Raw genomic sequence first — 21,176 nt, 5'->3', positions numbered from 1 at the left:
TGACCTTGAAGCGCCAGTGCTGCCAACAAGTGTGAGACATACTACTGTGCTGAGACCAACTCAGCAAGAGGGGCCAAGGAAGGCACTACAAATCTGAAAAATAAAGAGACTCACACAGAGGAATCTTTTAAGATGAGAGCAGGGGACTCATGTCTCAAAGAACAAAAGGTTCGAGTGCTTGTTCAGCACTGTATTTTTCTCAGTGAAGCAAACAGTGCACAGAAATAACTCTTGGTATGTGTTTGTTCTCTAACTTATGTGCAGACCAAAAGACCGCCTGTTCCTTTGTTATCAGGGTAATGATTAAGGGACAAAGAGTAGGTTTTTGCTCATTCTTTTTCTGGAATGTTAGCCAAGTGGATGTTTCTTAACTTTGGCTGACTTTAGTGTTCTAAAGTTAACATTCCATCATAAACCATAGGTCTTAGTGTCCTGAGTCTGCATATGATTTTCAAAGAAGTGACTTTGACTTCTCTTATTTTTTTCTTCACTACTACTCCTCTCCCAGCCTGACAGCAGGGTGTGGCAGGATTTTGGGCCCATTTACCCTGCTCAACTTGATGAAGAAATGGCCCTGGAATTGTGCCCCAGTATTAGTGGTGCCTATCAGAAGCATAGCTGAGCCAGAAAAGGGAGCGGATAACAAGGCTTAGAAACAGGGCATGAAGACCCTGTGCCTGCTCGGGGTCTTCAGGTCCTGCTGTGGCTGCTGACTGTAAAAGAAACAGGATTATGCAGTTCACTGCCAACAAGACTGTTGTTTTTTGTTTTATCTTCCTTTTTTTTTCAAGTAAAAATTTATTTAAAAAATAATACATTTTTTATTATTAAATATTAAATATTTTAAAAAATAAAAAATTGATTTAAAAAAATCAGTTGTCCATAGACGAGAGGGTCTATTTGTGAACACTTGATTTTATTCCATTGGTCAGCATATTATGCCAGTTATATGCTTTTTTGACCACTGTAGCTTTGTAATATGCTTTAAAGTCAGGTAGTGTGAGACCTCCCACTTCATTTTTCTTTCTCAGGATATTTTTAGCTATTTCGGGGTACCCTGCCCTTCCAGGTAAATTTGGTTATTGGTTTTTATAATACTGCATAGTAAGTTATTGGGATTATAATTGGCATTGCATGGAATCTATAAATCAATTTGGGAAGAACTGACATCTATATCTTCCAATCCATGAACATGGTATGTCTTTCCATTTGTTTAGGTCTTCCATGATTTTCTTTTAGCAATGTTTTGTAGTTCTCTGTATGCAGCTTTTTTATGTCCTTAAATAAAATTATTCCTGAATATTTGTATCTTTTGGTTACTATTGTGAATGGATTTTTTTCTTTATTTTCTCCTCAGATTATTTAATATGCATGAATAGAAATATTACTGATTTTTTATGTTGATCTTGTATCCTGCCACTTATCTGTACTTGTTTTTAGCTCTAGTAGCTTTATTGTAGGTTTTTCAGGATAGTCTCTGTATAGAATCATATCACCTGCCAGCAGTTTGAAAGTTTTACTTCATCCTTTCTAGTTCACATTCCTTGTATTTCTTTTCCTTGCCTAATTGCTCTAGCTAGAATTTTCAACACAATATTGAATAACAGTTGTGACAGTGGTTATCCTTGTCCTGTTCCTGACCTTAGAGGGAAATCTTTCAGTCTTTCACCATTGAGTGTGATGTTAGCTGTGGCTTTTTCATATATTTCCTTTATCATGTTGAGGAAGTTTCCTTCTATTCCTATTCTTTGAAGTGTTTTCATCAATGATACTGAAGTTTGTTAAATACCTTTTCTACATCAATTGGAGTGATCCTGTCATTTTACCCTTTGATTTATTGAAGTTAATTGATTTTCTTATGTTGAACCAGCCTTGCATACCTGGAATAAAACCCAAATTGGTCATGGTGTATAATTATTTTAATGTTCTGCTGTATTCAATTTGCACATATTTTTATTGTTAGTGTTGATATTTTTTGTTTTTGTTTTTAAAGTAAATAAATGGCCAACATTGTTGCTGGGCTGTGAAGAATGACCATAACCAGGCCATTCTGGGAAAAGTGGAGGAGGAGGGAAATATAAACAAAGCGCAGTGGCCAAAGGAAATTATCAAAATCACTTAACTACAATCACAGACTGGAGAGGGGTTTGTATATGGGATGTATTACTGCCCACATAAGAAGCAGTGCCTACCTTATTTCAGCAAAAGCCAGAAAATAGCTCCTTGCTGAGCCTATCAACCTCAATGGACTAATCTAAATCCCCAACCCTGACATGCCCTCATTGTGAAAATATAGGGGAGAAGAGCTCGTCTTGAAATTTTCAGCATCCCAACCCACACTCCTGCAGGCCTAGCAGGAGCCTGCTGCACCTTTAGGGAATGTTGAACAGGGATATTGCTTGGCACAGATGTCCGGTCTTCCCTTACAGGCTGTTGATGATTGCCAATTACTATCTGGCTTCACTATTTCTAGGGTTTTGGTTTTACCCTCCCCATTTCTTAGGATTTCTGCTCCCCAGAGGTAACTTCTAAGTGCTCCTTTGAGTCAGTAGACCTGTCTGCCCAGAAACCCTGGTTTTGGGCAAGGAAAACAGCTAAAAGTTTCCTTACTTGACTTTGATCCTCTGGAGGAAATGGATCTCTGTCCTCTCTGAAAATATCTGGAACCAGGGACCCTAGGCAGGAAAACAGAAGAGGTGGGGACCCTCCTAACCAGATTGATAATTTACAGATATTTTAGGGGTAGAAATATGACAAAAGGAGGGAATTTGAGTGTCCCACCTGAGAGGCTGAGCAAAGTGCCCCAGTCAGAAGAGCTGGAAGATGTGTGGCTCAAGTGTAGGCCATGGTGTTTGGGGTAGGGGAGAGGACACAGGGCCCAGCTGGTGGAGTGATGAGAGTTTCTGATTTCCATCTTGTCTTGGGAGCCTATTATGATGTCCTCTATCTCCTCCACACTATGAGCAAATATGACAAGCTCCAGCTCCTGCACCATGTCATCATATACTAGTTCTCACAGGCAGTCGCAACAACCTGCTTGCTAGGGATGCACTTGGCCATGCAGTTCTCATAGTAATGCCAGTTCATCTGTCTTTAGTGTGGCCAGACCCCAGGGCCAGCAACACTCATGGGCATTTTCAATCAGCTTGTTGATAAGAGACAGGGCAGCCACTCTCCACCAGGAAGCCCTGTTACAGCCTGGAGCACGACATCCAGGGTCGAGATCATCCCCTCCCCAGCAGGTCACTCTTGCTGGCTACAGGGAGTTCACCCAATCTAGCATCTCATTGTATTCAATTGTCTTCTCCAGGTTCTGAAGGTTGGGGTTGACACTCCAGATTACATGCATGTATGCCTTTAGCATCTAGATGTCTCACTTCTTCTCTGCCATCTTGTGTTTGTGTTCAGCTGACGTCTTCTCCAGCTCTGATTTGGGCCTATTGCTACTGTACCACCGAGTGCAGGTGCTTATTGCAGTTGTGGTTTGGCATCTCCAGGCTGCGGCCCTGTTCACAGGTTGTCCTCACCATCACTGAGGTGAGACATGAGGTTGTCAAGCTGGATAATGGCACGGTTGTCAAGCTGGATAATGGCACTGCAGCCAAACAGCATTGTCATAGGCAATTTGCAGCTTTGACAACATGTCCTACATGCATGATCTGAGGTGCTGGGCTCAGGTGGGTGATTGTTACAACTTATGGTCCACTGGACACATCTGCTGCTGAGAGAACCACTGGGTGACGCAGGCATTGCAGAAAGCATGCTTGCAATGAGATGCCTGTACTGGCTCCTCCAAAACTCCGCTGCCAATAGGGCAGATAAGGTCTTTATCAATATCCCCCTGAAAACAAGTTATATCATACTCTATGTCTCATCACTGAAACCCAAGTCCTTCCAAGTGTTGGGGGGTAGGTTCCCTGTTCACAAGGCTCTAATCCCCTCATGCATCCACTCAGTGCTCCTCAGGAGATGCCCACAGTAACCCATCTTGTTGACTATTCTCTGGCTAGGGGTCCCTAATGACAAGCTCCATTGCCAAGGAGATGGACGTGATGTCACAGTCAGGAGCACTGTTCAGTATGATGCTTTAATGTTTCCAAAGTGCTTTCACATAAATTATTTCACATAACAAAATTCTGGTCCTGCGGAGAAGATGCTCAAGAATGGTGGTACAAGTGCAATTCTACTTCCCAACTCAGGATATGTTCCTGAAGGGATCAAGCTCACCCCGGACATGGTCTGGACTCAGTACCTCTGTCTAGTTGGAGCTGAGGCCACAGCGGCCACAGGGTAGCCCCAGTACCAGGTCTCAGCCTTTGTCAGGAAGAAAGGGGAAGGAGGAGAAAGAAGCCAGTGACCACTTGTCGCCATCCAAGATGGTATGTTTCAATTTGAAGGTATTTTGTTAAGGATTTTTGCACCTAAATTCATGAAAGAGATTGATGTTTAATTTTCTTGTATTATCTGATAGGCTTTTTAATCAAGGTGATGTTTGCGTCACAGAATGAGTTAGGTAGCTTTCTTCAATTTTTTTTTCAATTTTTTTTGAAGAATTTGAGCAGGTTTAGGACTCATTCTTGAATGCTTGGTAGCATTCACATGTGAAGCCATCTTGTGCTGTACTTTTCTTTTTGGGAAGATTTTTGATGACTGATTCAATTTCTTATGAGTGTTTTGTGAGGTCTTCTATTCTCAAGTTCATGTTGGTTGTTCATGCTTTTCTAAGAAATTGTCCATTTCGTCTAAGTTGTCTAGTTTGTCAGTGTATAGCTCTCTCGTTTTCTCCTTTATTTCTATGGGGTCAGAAGTTATGTCCCCTCTCCCGTTACTGATTTTATTTATTTGCATCCCCTCTCTTGTATTCTTTGTCAGCCTAGCTAAGGGTCCATCGATTTTATTGATTTTCTCAAAGAACCATCTTCTGGTTTTGTTGATTCTCTTGGTTGTTTTCACATTCTCAATTTTATTTATTTCTCCTCTGATGTTTGGTATTTTTTTCCTTCTGTTTGCTTTGTGGTTAGTTTGCAGTTCTTTTCCTAGTTCCTCCAGGTGAGCAGTTAAGCCTTTGATTTTTGCTCTTTTTTAATATAGGCATTTAGGGCAATAAATTTACCTCTCAAAATTGCCTTTACTGCAGCATCCTATACTTTTTGATAGGTTGTTTTCATTTTCAGTTGCCTCGAGATGTTTACTGATTTCTCTTGTAATTTCTTCCTTGACACACTGGCTGTTTAGCCTATATATATTTGTGATTTTTCCAACATTCCACCTGTTATTGTATTCCAACTCCATTCTACTGTGAACTAGTGTTTTGTATAATTTGTCTTCATAAATTTATTGAGCCTTGCTATAGACCTAACATGTAATCTGTCCTGGAGAATGATCTATGAGCAGTTGGAAAAAATGTATATTCTGTTGTGGGGTCTAGTGTTCTATAAATGTCTGTTAAGTCTAGTTCATTTATCATATTATTCAAGATCTCTGTTTCCTTATTGGTGCTCTGTCTAGGTGTTCTATCCATTGATGAGAGTGGTGTTTTGATGTGCCCAACTATTATTATAGAGTGTCTTCTTCTCCCACCAGTGTTGTCAGTGTTTGCCTCATGTATTTTGGGACACTCTTGCTCAGTGCCTAAATATTTTATTGTTATATCTTCTTGATAAATTCTCTTTTTTATTAGTATGGTGTCCTTTGTTTTCTTTTAATTATTTATAAAGTCTAATATGTGTGATATTAGTATAGCTTACCCTGCTGTTTTCTGGTTGTTGTGTGAAACATCTTTTTCCAGCCTTTCATTTTCAATCTGTTTTTGCCCTAGGTCTAAAGTGAGTCTTTTATAGACAGCATGTAGTTGGATTCTTTTTTTTAATCCACTCTTTCAGTCTATATCTTTTGATGGAAGATTTTAATCCAAAGTTTATGTCATATCGTTTTTCTCTTTTAGCCCATTTCTTACCCTTAATAATAATCTTCATTTTTGTACTTCTCTCCAGATGCCTCTGTCCTGTCTTTTCCTATCTGCCTTTAGTGCTCCCTATTTGCCTTTAGTGCTCCCTTTAATATTTCTTGTAGAGCAAGTCTCTTGTTTACAAACTTCTCAGTGTCTGTTCATCTGTAAATGTTTTAAGCTCTCCCACATTTTTTAAAACTTTTTAATTGTGAAATATAACATATATATCAAAAAGCAATGAATTTCCAAATATATTTTAACACATAGTTATAGAACAGATTTTAAAGTTTGGTATGTGTTACATGATTTTTCCTTTTTTTCTAGCTGCTCCAAGACACTGGAGACCAAAATAAATATCAATATAATGATTCAGCATTCATACTCAGTTGTTAAATCCTATCTTCTCTGTTATACTCCTCTTTTTTTTTCTTTTTTTGTATAACATACATACAAAAAAGCAGTAAATTTCAAAATACACTGTAACAATTAGTTGTAGAACAGATTTCAGAATTTGCTGTGGGGTACAATTCCACAATTTTAGGGTTTTACTTCCAGCTGTTTCTCCCTCATTTTTGAAGGACTTGTTTTGTGGGTTATAAAATTCTTAGTTGGCAGTTTTTCTCTTTTAGTATTTTAAATATATCATGCCACTTCCTTCTCACTTCCATGGTTCTTTTGAGAAATCATCACTTACTCTTATTGAGCTTCATGTGTATATGATGGATCACTTTTCTCTTGCTGGTTTCAGAATTCTCTTTTTCTTTGTCCTTTGACAGTCTGATTAGTAAGTATCAGACTTTGTAGTAAGGTCTGTTTGGATCTGTTCTGTTTGGGATAAGCTGCTCTTCTTGGACCTGTAATTTTGAAATTTTATTATAAAATATAACATATATACAAAGCAAAGAAAGGACATAGCAATAATTTTCTAAGCATAGATCCCAGAGTTTGTCATTGCTACCATTCCACCATCTCAGATTTTTTCTTCTAGCTGCTCTGGCTCTGTAACATGTCTTTCATACAGATATAAAGTTTACAGTGATTATTTCCTCCATTATTCTTTCTGACCCTTTTCCCTCTCCTTCTGGGACACACATAACATGGATATTCATGTGCTTCATGTTGTCATTCGGTTCTCTGAGACTCGGCTCATCTTTTTCCATTCTTTTCCCTATCTCTGATTTTGTGTGTAGGATTTCAGATATGCTGTCCTCCAATTCACTAATTCTTCTTTCTCCCTCTTCAAATCTGCTTCTGCAGGTTTCCCCTGTGTTTTTCATCTATTCTTTTGTGCCTTTCTTTCCCATGTTCTGCCATATGTTTTTTCAAGCTTTCATGTTCTTTGTGGATACCCAGTGTCTTCTTTGTAACCTTCACCTCTCTTGCCACTCTTTCCTTCAGTTCATTGAATTGTTGTAGCAGATTTGTTTGAACATGTTTAATTAGTTGAGTCAACTCGTGTATCTCACTTGAAGAATTAGTTCCTTTCACTGGGCCATCTTTTCCTCCTTCCCAGTATGAGTAACAATTTTTTGCTGGTGTCTAGGTATCTGACATTCTTGTTTAGGTTTCTGGAAGGCATTTCATCTCTTCCCTGGGGATTTCTTGTTGGTTGGCTTTGTTCTCTATTTTTTCTTTGACATTAGATTCATCATATTCTGAATGTTTCACATAACTTCTGTTTGATCAGAATTTTTCAGCTTTTGTTTTTCTGGTTCTCACGCTGCTTATTTGAAGTTTTTTGAGAGTACCCTTTTTTGTGTGTGTGCAATTCTTTCACCACCAGGAAAAGGCTCTCTCTTCTCTCTTCCTCCTTAGTGTTGATATGCTGTTCATTTTTTGTCTTCTGCCTCTTTCATTTTTTTTTAACTTCTTTTTATTGTATAGTGTAATGTATAAACAAAGCAAAGAAATAAAAAACAATAGTTTTCGAAGCACACCTCAAGAAGAAGGTACAGGACAGATCCCAGATTTTGTCACGGGCTGCCATATGATCCTCATATTTTACCTTCTAGCTGCTCCAGAATATAGGAGGCTAGAAGGCTTAAATATTTTTACATTACCACAATTGGCTTTTTTTTCTTTTTGTGAAAAATAACATACAATTAAGCAATGAATTTCAAAGCACAGCACTACACTTTGTTGTAGAACATATTTCAGAGTTTGACATGTGTTACAATTCCACAATTTTAGGTTTTTACTCCTAGCTGCTCTAAGATAATGGAAACTAAAAGAGATATCAATTTAATGATTAAGCAATCGTATTCATTTGTTAAATCCTATCTTCTCTGTATGACTCCACCTTCACCTTTGAACTTCCTATCCCTCTTTAGGGGGTTTCAGCTATGGCCCTTCTAACTTTTTCATGTTGGAAGGGTCTGTCAATAATATGGGTAGGGAGATGGAACTATTTGATGTTCTGGAGAGGCTAGATGCTCTAGGTTTCAGGACTTATCTGGACCAGGGACCCATCTGGAGGTTGTAGGTTTCTGGAAAGCTACTATAGTGCCTGGAACCCTTGTGGAATCTTATATATTACCCTAGATGTTCCTTAGGATTGGCCGGAATGGTCCTGGTTGGATTTGGGAGGTTATGATAGGTAGCAATGTCTAACTGAAGCTTGTATAAGAGAATCCTTCAGAGTAACCTCAACTCTATTTGAACTTTCTGTGCCACCGATATATTATTTATTCCACTTCTTTCCCCCTTTTTAGTCAGGATGGAATTGTTGATCCCACGGTGCCAGGGAGTCATCATACCTGGGAGTCATCTCCCACATCACCAGGGAGACTTTCACCTCTGGATGTCATGTCCCACATAGTGGGGACGGCAATGATTTCACTTGCTACTTGTGCCTCTCTGTTTTTAATAGTCCTTTTGTTTCCTCTAGCAACTTTTACTTGGAGGTATGTCTCTATAGGAAGGTCTGCCAAGATAGGATTGTCCCTATTCAATGAGGTGAGACAGATCCAGGACTCAAGATGACAGTGCAATCAGTATCAAGGTTTCCTGGACCCAGCAGGGTGCCAGTCTTTCTTGTGAAGCCTCTTGATTCTGTGGTTTTCCTGTCCTGCCTTGCAGATAGCCTTGTCAGTCCACTGCTCCCCACTGGCATAAAGTGGTACTTTTCCTTAAATTCCTAGCAGACCCTGTTCCTGCCAGAGGCAGGAAGCTAAAGGTAGGCTTAAATTGTTTCTGTTTTCCAGCAACATGGCCTGGATACTCTAAATAACAGTCTGCTGTGCTTTGCCTCCCTCTTTGTGTGGTGAGTTGATCTTATGCCCCCTTTTCCCTGCAGGCTGGAAAAGTCACAGGTCTCTTGAACAGCCTTTCTCCCCCCACCTGCCAGAAGCATGTTTGTGATAGGTTGCACTCTGCCCTTTGTAGGTTGAAATGCCTGCTGATATTGCAGCCCCTGCAGTTTAAATTATCTGAAAGACTGCAGACACTTGGACTAGGCCCACAACACCCCATTTTCTTGGGGAAGATATGCCCATTATGGAACTATCTCCTCCATCTGATTAGTTATTTTGTCTCTCTCACTCTTTAATTCTCCCCTTGCCTGAGGGAGTGCTTGAAAACTGAGAATGGGTCCTGATTTCTTTAATGGATTGCTAAAGAGTTAAAAAATAATAATAATAAAAAGAAAAAGAAGAAGAAAGGAAAAGAACAACACAAATCCTTTTCAGTATCAGTCCCTACTCCCTGTTTTCACCAATCAAGAGCCAAAGTTAGTACCTGGTTCTTTGTGCCCTTTTTCTTGGAACACAGTCCTTTTTCAGTATTCTGAGCTCAGCCAACTCCAAATGTGTCTGATTTTTTTGCTTGTTTGTTTTTGTTTTTGTTTCATCAGCCCTGTTTCCTTGCTGCCGGGAAGAGACTTGATGGTACCTTTCTTATTTGCCTTGTAGTTTTATCTGTGCTTAGAGCTTGTATTAACAGTCTGAATTTGTGACTCAAATCTACAGTTGGAGCTTGGTTGAACTCTCCTTCCCTTGCTCTTTGGTTGAGCTCTCCTTCTCTTGCTCCTAGAGAGAACTTCTGTTTCCCACTGGGGAGAAACTCCAAGTCAGTCTTGTTTGCCAGTGGGGGAGGGGCGTCAGCCTCCACAGCATGGAAAAATTTGGTTAACCGTTATGTGCTGTAATCTTGACCCTTCCACCCATTCCAGGCTTTTGTACAATGTGCATCTGGTCATGAAAGTCACCCAACTTGTTCAAACAGTTCCTGGCTATTTACTAGTTGCCCTAAGGGATGAGCTAAACCATATTTCCCTGTTTGTATTTATTTTGACAAAAGCAGGAAACAAAATGTTGAGAAAAATCTGATCATTTATCCATTAATACTACATTACTGTTGATTCTTTAGTCAATTTCTGTCTTTTATATGAAAATACTTCAGTCAATCAGAAAATAACTTAGATTGCAACTGAAAATCCTAGAACAATAAATAATGCTTTGATTATTGCATAATTATTAAAATATGTATGTACATGACAAAAATGAATATGAATATTGATAAACTCACTATTTGTAATTAAAATAACTGTGCATATATGTGACATTTAAAATGTCATTTAGGAAATTAAAAATTTAATCTAAAAGATAAACAAGGATGAGTACCTGTAGGTTTGAGGATTACTAGGTAATAAAATTCCATAGAATCCTGAGACTCGTAATGGATCATTCCCTACATTTGAACTGTATAGCAAGAGAAATTTATTACCAATAACAGACAGGGCAGTAGACAAGAACATGGAGGACTATTACAAGAATGAGGACGGGCCCATTTTCAGAATCCTAAAAAATTGAATTTTAAGTATGAAAGGGGACTATGAAGAACTTGATGCAAAATGTATATAACTTGGGAAAGGGTAATTAATATCTTAAGGTCCTTAGGTGATATGTGAGTCACAAATGTTTAGAAATCATTGGCATAAGCGTGTCATGTAGGAGAAGGAACACATCAAAGTATCAATTAATTGATGGTGAGGGCATTTGAAGTCCAGATCCTGTGGTGTTCTGAGGTTTAAACGGCAATAACACAATGTTCTCACATTCACACAGCTTCTATTGTAATGGAAGCAATAAAATTAAGAAAAAAAAACCTAAAAAACTTGGCATCATAAAAACTTCGCATAGATAAATAATGTGCGATTGTAATTGTTATTGTCTTCAGACCAAAGACAAATCAGATTCTCAGGATTCAAGCAAAAGTGAAATCCCACAGGTGCGAAAAAATATCTGGTGATGTGATTTCACTTGCTAAAGGCTATTCCCTTTATAAAGTTTTGATTCTAGTAGAATCAAAGGATGTCTTTGCTTTAACATCCTTTTGGAGTTTTAAAATATAGAGCTAATAAGTACATTTTTTTTCTACTTCTTTTCATTCAAAAAGAAGCAGGAGTCATAGTAGTCTGCTTACAACAAATTAGTGTTTCTCCTCAGCTCAAAAAAGAGTGCCTTTTCTGGGCAGGCGATGGTGGCTGAATGGCAGAGTTCTTGCCTGCTGTGCGGGAGACCCGGGTTATATTCCTGATGCCTCCCCATGTATCTTATTAATGTTAATTAATAACTCTTATTTAATGTTAGTTCACATTAGTGAGACCATACAGTATTTTCCTTTTGTTTCTGGCTAATTTCACTCAGCATAATGTCCTCAAGGATCATCCACTTGGTACATACATCATGATTCTAATCTATCTTACAGCAGCATAATATTCCATCATTTGTGTGTAGCACAGCTTGTTTAGCCACTCCTCTGCTGATATACATCTGGACTGTTTCCATCTTTTGGCAGTTGTGCGTAATGCCACTATAAACATGAGTGTGCAGATGTCCACTTGTATTCTTGCCTTTATTTCCTCTGAATAATATATTCCTAGCAATGGAATTGCTGGGTCATATAGCAATCCTATACTTAGTGTTCTGTGGCACTATCAAACTGCCTTCCAGAGAGGTTGGAACATTCTACCTTCCCACCCACAGTGAATCAGTGTGCTTCTTTCTCCATATCCTCTCCATCACTTGTTGTTTTCTAGTTTTATATAAATACATATATGTAATATATATATATAATTTTATGTATTTATATAATTTTATATATATATGTAAAATGGCCATTCTAGTAGGTGTGAGATTTTATCTCATTGTTTATGTTTACATCTCCTAATAACCAATGAAGTTGAACATCTTTTCTTATACCTTTTAGCCATTTGTATTTCCTCTTCAAAATATGTCTGTTCATGTCTTCTGCCCATTTTTAAATTGAGTTGTTGAATTGAAAAATATCTTTCTTCTAAAAATGTTATCTTAGCTCTTATATTTAGGTCTTTGATCCATTTTGAGTTGATTTTTGTAAAATGTATGAGATTTTGGTCCTCTTTCATTCTTTTGCATATGGAAATCCAGTTCTCCAAACACCATATATTGAAGAGGCTGTTCTGTCCCAGTTAGCTTGGCTTGAGTGCCTGATAGAAGATCAGTTGTCTGTGGATGAGAGGGTCTGTTTCTGAACACTCAATTCAATTATATTGGTCAATATATTTATCTTTATGTCATTACCATGCTGTTTTCACTACTGTAGCTTTGTAAGATGCTTTAAAGTTAGGTACTGTGTGTCCTCCCACTTCATTATTCTTTCTCAAAATATTTCTTAGCTACTTTAGCAGTCCTGCACCTCCAAATAAATTCTGTTATTTTTCTATTCCTGTAAAGTAAGGTGTTCAGATTTTAATTGGTATTGCATTTAATCTATAAATCAATTTCAATATAACTGACATCTTAACTATATTTCAGTCTTTCAATCCATGAACACAGTATACTGTTCCATTTGTTTAGGTTTCCCATGATTTATTTAAGCAATTTTTTGTAGTTTTCTGTGTATAGATCTTTTGTGTCCTTGGCTAAATTTATTCCTAAATATTTCAATTTTATTAAAGAAAATACTTTAGGATTTTGTTGATTTTCTCTATTTTCATATTCTCAAATTCATTTATTTCTACTTTTATCTTCATTATTTCTTTCCTGGTTTGCTTCTGTTGCTTCCTATGAAATAGAGCTTGAAGGATATTAAGGAATGATGAGAAAGAAAGAGACAGACGGGATCAGGGGGTCTGAAGCTCAGCCATAACAGACAACAGACAACTTTATTCTTAACTAGTTCCTGCTTATATACTGTAGGGTTTACGTGACTAAAAGCATGCATATATTTCGTGATAAAACAGAGTGCCTACTTTTCAGTATATTACTCCCTGGATACAAGAGATAGCTAACAAGACCTTGGGGTTAAAGAAGAAACAAACATTCTCTCCCTGAGACTGTTCTCCAATTAAGCAGATAACAATCTCCTCAGTTTCCTGCTGCCACTCTGATGCCAGCTGCTCCCAATAAATTCTGCAGGTCTTGTTTTAACCCTTGGCTCCTACATTTCCCCCTTTTTATTTTATTAACTGAGGTGACTGTGCCTGTCTTAGGCTGCCCTTAAGCTCTGAAACAAGGTTCTTACCTGTCTTTGGCTACCAGTCAAGCTCTCTGACTTTGATTCGGGAGGGAGCCAAGAGTTTTTGCAAGAATCACACTGATAGCATGGCTTTGCTTAGTGACTGTGCCTATCTTAGGTTGCCCTTAAGCACTGAAGGATGGGTCTTACCCGTCATTGGCTACCAGTCAAGCTCTCTGACTTTGATTCGGGAGGGAGCCAAGAGTTTTTGCAATAATCACGCTGTTAACGCAGCTCTGCTTAGTGACTCTGCCTGGCTTAGGTTGCCCTTAAGCTCTGAAGGATGGGTCCTACCAGTCATTGGCTACCAGTCAAGCTCTGTGACTTCAATTCAGGAGGAAGCCAAGGGCTTTCGCCAGAATCACAGTGTTAGTACAGCCCTGCTTAGTGGTGCAGCTTGGTACTTCGAACATTTGTTGTTTGACACAGCTGAAGAGGAAGAGAAAGAGTATAAACAGCCCCAAACCTAATAATGCAGTTCCAGCGACCACAGCCACTGTGATAATTCAAATGATTCCAATGAAAGCTGTAACAATGAGTCCAATTAGTCTCTTAGTCCTTTTAAGATATTCTTTTGCCAAGTGGATCAGGACTTGTGTTTCTGGAGAGGATTGCCAGGATCTTGACATCTGCACCAGCAGCCAAATACCTCTTCTTCTCCTTGCTGCTAAAATCGTCTCATTTTCCTAAAACATAAATGCTTGGAGACAAGTGAATAGAGAATAATTCTCACAATTAAAAGTTTGATTTCTTATATGCATATAGTGTTTATGGCTGCTATTTAAAGAGAAGTTATAGTTACCAGAATTCGCTATAAAAATTGGTCCCAGTCCTAGGAAAATTTCCATAAATTTTTCTGACTAATGTATTTATCATCCCAAGAATTTGACACAAATCATCCTCTATGTATTAAACTCTGATTTAGCTTGCCTGTCCATATAGTCTCAGTTATCTTCAAGTTAGAGATGGGAGACCCCACAGGGGCCACATCTATTACTATTCTGTAAGAATCATTAATTATGATAACTGCTCAATCCATATGACATAACTGCCATCCATTCCAACTTTCCTTCCCAGCTAACAGGCAAGTAACATTTGATTCCATACAGTTATGCATATGGATCGTTCTAAAAATGGAAGAGTTAAATTTGATACCATTTTTCTTCTTCCTTAAGTAGTTTTAGAAGTCTTGAATCTACTGGACCTGGGAGTCCTAAACTAGTATTCAAATATTTTGGTAAAGCTGAATCTGCCCATGTTAGGGCCTGCTGCAAAGGTGGGTTAGGAATATAAGCCCAATAAGTATAATTATGTCCCTGTCCTTCATCAATTAAAGTTATATGTCCTATAATATACATTACCCATTTAGTTATTTTCATTCAGGTTGACATGTCTGGGTTTTATTCTCTTCGAGGGAATCCAAATCGAGGTTCTGTCATCTTCAATGACAAGAGCAAATCCCCTATCCCACACCTTTATCATGCCTGGTTTCCATAACACATCTTTAACATCTTTCCAATAGATCGGCTGCAGCTGCAGTTCTGTTTGAGTTGTATCATTTTTCTTTTCCAAATTACTAAAATGTTGTTTTGCAGGAGTCTGTGATGAATTATCATAAATGTTTTAAAAATTTAAAGTAAACAGTGTTTTTGCTAATTGATCTTTAGATGTACTTATTTTCACATCATCTTCCTGATCATCTTCTCCCCCTTTTTGTTTCAAGAGCATAGACTTTATCACCCGGCTAGCTCAGTCAGTAGAACATGGGACTCTTAATCCCAGGGTCATGGGTTCGTGCCCCATGTTGGGCGCCACATGTTGCTTCCTATGAAATGGAGCTCAAACGATATTAAGGAATGACAAGAAAGAAAGAGACAGATGGGATCAGGGAGTCAGAAGCTCAGCCATAACAGACAACAACAACTTTATTCTTAACTAGTTCCTGCTTATATACTGCAGGGTTTACGTCACTAAAAGCATGCATACATTTCATGATAAAACAGACTGCCTACTTTTCAGTATATTACTCCCTGGATACAAGAGATAGCTAACAAGACCTTGGGGTTAAAGAAGAAACAAACATTCTCTCCCTCAGACTGTTCTCCAATTAAGCAGATAACAATCTCCTCAGTTTCCTGCTGCCACTCTGATGCCAGCTGCTCCTAATAAATTCTGCAAGTCTTGTTTTAACCCTTGGCTCCTACAGCTTCAGCTTTGGTTTGCTGTTCTTTCTCTAGTTCTTCTAGGTAAGCAATTAGGTCCTTGATTTTTACTTTTTCTTTTCTTTTTTTTTAATATACGCATTTAGGACTATACATTTGCCTCTCAAAACTGCTGTTGCTACAGCATCCCATAACTTTGATATGTTGTGTTTTCATTTTCAATTGCCTCAAGATATTTAATGCTTTCCCTTGTAATTTCTGCTTTGACCTACTGGCTATTTAGCTTCCATATATTTGTGAATTTTCTGGCTCTCTGCCCATTACTGATTTCCATTTTCATTCCATTATGATCTGAGAAAATATTTTGTAAAATTACAGTCATTTAAAATTTACCAAGACTTGTTTTACCCTACATATGGGTTGTCCTTGAAAATGATCCTGCTGAGAAAAATGTGTATCCTGCTGTTGTGGGCTATAATGTTCTATAAAAGTCTATCAAGTCTAGTTCATTTATCATATTGTTCAGAATCTTTCCTTATTGATCCTTTGTCTAGATGTTCTGTCCATTGATAAAACTGGTGAATTGAAGTTTTCAACTGTTGTTGCAGAGGTGTCTCCCTTCAGTGTTGTCAGTGTTCCCCTCAGGTATGTTAGGGCACTCTAGCTTGGTGCATAAATATTTATGATTGTTATATCTCCTTGATGAAATGTTCATTTTATTAATGTATAGTGTTCTTTGTCTCTTTTAATTGTTTTATATTTGAAGTCTAATGTAGCCTAACATTAGTATAACTTACCCCACTTTTTCATGGTGGTTTTTTGCGTGAAATATCTTTTTCCAACCTTTCACTTTCACTCTGTTTTTGTCCTTGGGTTTATAGTGAGTCTTGCAGATAGCATATAGATGGGTTCTGTTTTTTTAATCCATTCTGCCAGTCTGTGTCTTTTGATTGGGGAGTTTAATCCATTAACATTAAATATTATTACTGTAAAGGCACTACCTTCTACTACCATTTTGTTGTTAGGACTCTATATGTCATATGAGATTTTTTTTTCCTTTTTATCTTCACTGATAGGCTTTATTTCTACACTCTTCTCCAGACCTCTCTCTTTTGTCTTTTCCTATCTGTCTCTAGTGCTCCCTTTAGTATTTCTTGTAGAGCCAGTATCTTAGTCAAACTCTCCAAATGACTGTTTGTCTGAAAATATTTAGAACATCCATTTTTGAAGGACAGTTTTGCTGGGTAAAGAATTCTTGGATTGCACCTTTTCTCTTTCAGAACCTTAATATATCATACCACTGCCTTTTCACTTCCATGGTTTTTCTTGAGAAACCCACACATAGTATTATCAAGCTTCACTTGCATGTGACGGATTGCTTTTGTCTTGCAGCTTTCAAAATTCTCTCTGTCTTTGACATCTGACAGTCTTATTAGTAAATGTCTTGGAGTATGTCTATTTGGATCTCTTCTGCTTGGGGTACACTGCCCTTTTTGGACCTGTAATTTTGTGTCTTTCATATGAGATGGGAAATATTTAGTGAACTTTTCCTCCATTAGTCTTTGTACCCAGTTTCCCTTCTCTTCTTTTCTCCTTCTGGGACTCCTGTAATATCCTTCATTTTTTCATTCAGTCCCCTGAGATTCTGCTCATATTTATCCATTCTTTTCCCTATCTGTTCTTTTGTGTGTTGGATTTCAGATTTCCTGTCCTCTAATCCAGTAATCCTTTCTTCTACTTCTTCACATCTGCTATTGTATGTCTCCATTGTTTTTTCATCTCTTCTGTTCTGCTTTTCATTCCCATATGTTCTGCCAGTTGTTTTCAAACTTTTGAGTTCTTTTGTTGGTCCAAAGTTTTCTTTATGTACTTCATCAGTTTTGTCATATCTTCTGTCAACTAATTGATATTATTTTTGATGTGACCTTGCCTGCCTGTTTGAACATCCTTAATTAATTTTTCAACTTCTATATCTCATTTGAAATGGTGGTTTGTTCCTTTGATTGGGCCATATCTTCATTGTTCCTAGTATGATTCTTTTTTTCTTTTTTTGCTGGCAGCTAAACATTTGATTTCCTTAATTTATTCTTAAGGTCATTTTCACTCTTGAGAGTTTTCTTGTTGGTTGGCTTTGTTCTCTACTATTCTTTGGCGTTCTGTTCAACTTATTGTAGACCTCTAGCATAGCTTCTGCTTAACTGATAAGGATTTTTCAGTTCTTGTATTCTGGTTCTTGCCAGCTGCTTGGAATCTTTTCATGTGTAGGGTCTCCTCAGATCTGATTAACAACAGCCAGTTTTTCCCAATAGGTCCACATTTCATATGAAGTTCCCCTGGGGGTGACTCAGTAGGTTGTCTTATTTTCCTATGAAGCTTCTAGACTCTGTGTTTTCATGTCTCCCCTGTGGATTTGTCAGCCTAAAGCTTCCCACCTTTATAAAATGATGCAGTGCCTTTCATTCTCAACAGCTTCTCCCTCCTTGTGGTGTGGTTGAGACTGAGTTTGAAGTAGGAGGTGGGTTTAGGTTGCTTCTGTTTTCAAACTGATGTGGTCTGAATTTCCTGAAGGATGGCAGCCCCTTGAGCTGCATCCTGCCCTCCTTTTCTTGGGGGGAAAATGTACTCTTTAGGGAATTCTCCCTATTCAGCTGCCTAATTACTTTGTCTCTCAGACATGCTTTAATTCTACCCTTCCCTGGGGCAGTGATGAAGCCTGACAGTGCTCACTATTCTATCTAATGAGCTGTTAAGAAGTTACAAAAGAGAGAGAGAGAGAAAGAGGAAAAAAGCCTTTTCAAGGTTGGACCCCAGCTCCCTGGGTTTGTCAATTGAGAGCCGGAGTTGGTATACAGACCTATGTGTCCCCAGGCTCTATGTACCCACTTTTATTGGGGTCTAGTCCTTCCGTCTCTTCAAATCTAGAGCTGAAGGGATACAGATTGTGAAACAGGACTGAATATAAAAACTCAAAAATGGACAGCACAATACTACCTACTGTAATACAATTATGTTAAAACACTGAATGAAGCTGAATGTGAGAATGATAGAGGGAGGACGGCTGGGGGCACAAATGAAATCAAAAAGAAAGACAGACAATAAAGACTGAGATGGTATAATCTAGGAATGCCTAGAGTGTATAATGATAGTGACTAAATGTACAAATTTAAAAAATGTTTTTGCATGAGGAAGAACAAAGGAATGTCATTATTGCAGGGTGCTGAAATAGATGGTAATTAATATTTTAAAATGTAACCTTCTGTGTGAGACTAAAGCAAAAAATGTTTATTTGTCACAAAATTTATATTTTGACTAGTGCATTTCCTAATATAACTTATGTAGATAGTTTGATTGAACACCATAAGTACTTGGAATCTCAGGTAGGATATGAGATTATGCTGGTTTGTCCAGAGGGATGCCCTGATGAATCCCAGAGTGATTCGATCAGTGAGTGGAAAAGTATCTGCAAAGCCCCCTTCGGGGAATGATGAGAATGGGGAGAAATTCAACTTCCCCAAGTTGAATTCTTGATATTCTCACAAGCAGTGTGGACAACCAAAGCTATAGGCTGAGCCCCCAGTCTTGGGGTTTGTTCATATGAAACTTAACCCCACAAAGGATAGGTCAAGTCTACTTAAAATTCAGGCCTAAGAGTCACCCCCAAGAGAGCCTCTTTTGTTGCTCAGATGTGGCCTCTCTAGCCAACACAACGAGCAGTCTCATCACCCTACCCCTCTCTATGTGGGACATGACTCCCAGGGGTGTGGGCCTTCCTGGCAACATGGGACAGAGATCTTGGAATGAGCTGAGACTTAGCATCAAGGGATTGAGAAAAACCCTAGAATGAGCTGAGACTTAGCATCAAGGGATTGAGAAAACCTTCTTGACCAAAAGGGGGAAGAGGGAAATGAGACAAAGTGTCAATGGTTGAGAGATTCCAAACAGTCAAGAGGTTATCCTGGAGGTTATTCTTATGCATCAAGTAGATATCATCTTGTTTTCAAGATGTAATGGAGAGGCTGGAGGGAACTGCCTGAAAATGTAGAGCTGTGTTCCAGTAGCCATGTTTCTTGAAGATGACTGAATGATACAACTGTCACAATGTGTGTGATTGTGAAAACCTTGTGTCTGATGCTCCTTTTATCTACCTTGTCAACAAAGGTGTAGAACATATGGAATAAAAATAAATAATAGGGGAAACAAATGCTAAAATAAATTTAGTTTGAAATGCTAGTGATCAATAAAAGCAAGGGATAAGGGGTATGGTAGGTATAATCTTTTTTTTTTCTTTCCTGTGTTCGTTTTTTCTTTTTCTATTGTCTTTTTATTTTTTTCTGAATTAATGCAAATGTTCTAAGAAATGATGAATATACAACTAAGTGATGATATTGTGAATTACTGATTATGTATGTTGATGTTTTATTTTATTTTTTAATTAATAAATTAAAAAAAAGAAATACCTTTTCAGTAATAACTCTGAATGTTAATGGAATAAACTTACCAATTAAAAAAACAGATTGGCAGAATGGATTAAGAAACATAATCCACCTATATGTTGCTTACAAGAGACTTATCTTACGCACAAGGACACAAATAGATTGTAAGTGTAAGGATGGAAAAAGATCTTCCATGCAAGTTGTAACCAAAAGAAAGCAGGAGTAGCTAAATTAATATCGGACAAAATAGAATTTAAGTGTAAACACATCATAAGAGAGAAAGAAGGACACTATATACTAATTAAAGGGTCAATTCACCAATAAGATATAACAACCATAAATTTTTATGCTCCCAATCAAGGAACTCCAAAGTACATGAGACACACACTGGCAAAACTGAAGGGATCGACAGACTCAGCAATAATAGTAGGAGACTTCAATACACCATTCTCCTTTGGAGACAGAACAAGCAGACAAAAGATCAGCAAGGAAATAGAGAAGTTAAATAACCTGATAAATGAATTAGACCTTCCAGAAATGTATAGGTCATTGCACCCCAAAGCACAAGGTTATACATTCTTCTCTAGTGCTCATGGAACATTCTTGAGGATAGATCATATCCTGGGGCACAAAACAGGTCTTGATGAATTTAAAAATATTGAAATTATTCAAAGCACTTTCTCTGATCACAGTGGGATGAAGCTGGATCTCAATAACAACCAAAGAATGAGAACATTCACAAATATATGGATATTAAATAACACACTCTTAAACAACCAGTGGGTCATAGAAGAAATTGCTAGAGAAATCAGTAGCCATCTTGAGATGAATGAAAATGAGAATAAAACTTATCAGAACTTATGGGATGTAGCAAAGGCTGTGCTGAGAGGGACATATTAAATTAAATGCCTATATTTAAAAACAAGAAAGAGCAAACATTGAGGACTTAACAGCAAACCTGCAGGAACTTGCGAAAGAACAGCAAAATAACCCCAAATAAATTGGAGACAAGAAATAACAAAGATTAAAGCAGAGATAAATGAATCGGAGAACAAATGAACAATAGAAAGAATCAATAAAACCAAAAGCTGGTTCTTTAAGAAAATCAATAAAATTGATGGGCCACTAGCAGGA

General features: G+C 37.8%; 1 protein-coding gene, 1 non-coding gene and 1 pseudogene across 6 annotated transcripts in view; 2 read left to right on the top strand and 1 right to left on the bottom strand.

Moving 5' to 3' along the window:
- Positions 1-21,176, top strand: part of LOC143646870 (uncharacterized) — a 110,026-nt gene that overhangs the window by 2,288 nt on the left and 86,562 nt on the right. For all 4 annotated transcript variants that reach the window (XM_077116277.1, XM_077116276.1, XM_077116275.1 and 1 more), the window contains exon 2: positions 16,164-16,254. The gene's annotated coding sequence lies outside the window, so the exon portion shown is untranslated. The remainder of the gene's footprint in view (positions 1-16,163; positions 16,255-21,176) is intronic.
- LOC143646872 (E3 ubiquitin-protein ligase NRDP1-like) lies at positions 895-3,652 on the bottom strand (annotated as a pseudogene). The gene is made up of 3 exons (XR_013157693.1): positions 2,782-3,652; positions 2,611-2,675; positions 895-1,880 (listed from the first exon to the last, which is right to left on the bottom strand). The product of XR_013157693.1 is annotated as an E3 ubiquitin-protein ligase NRDP1-like (transcript).
- TRNAK-CUU (transfer RNA lysine (anticodon CUU)) lies at positions 15,186-15,258 on the top strand. Its single transcript has one exon. It is a non-coding gene; the product is annotated as a tRNA-Lys (tRNA).

Source organism: Tamandua tetradactyla, chromosome 9, assembly GCF_023851605.1.
Source record: "Tamandua tetradactyla isolate mTamTet1 chromosome 9, mTamTet1.pri, whole genome shotgun sequence".
NCBI classification, from domain to species: domain Eukaryota; kingdom Metazoa; phylum Chordata; class Mammalia; order Pilosa; family Myrmecophagidae; genus Tamandua; species Tamandua tetradactyla.
This window is presented reverse-complemented; position numbering and strand designations above follow the sequence as displayed.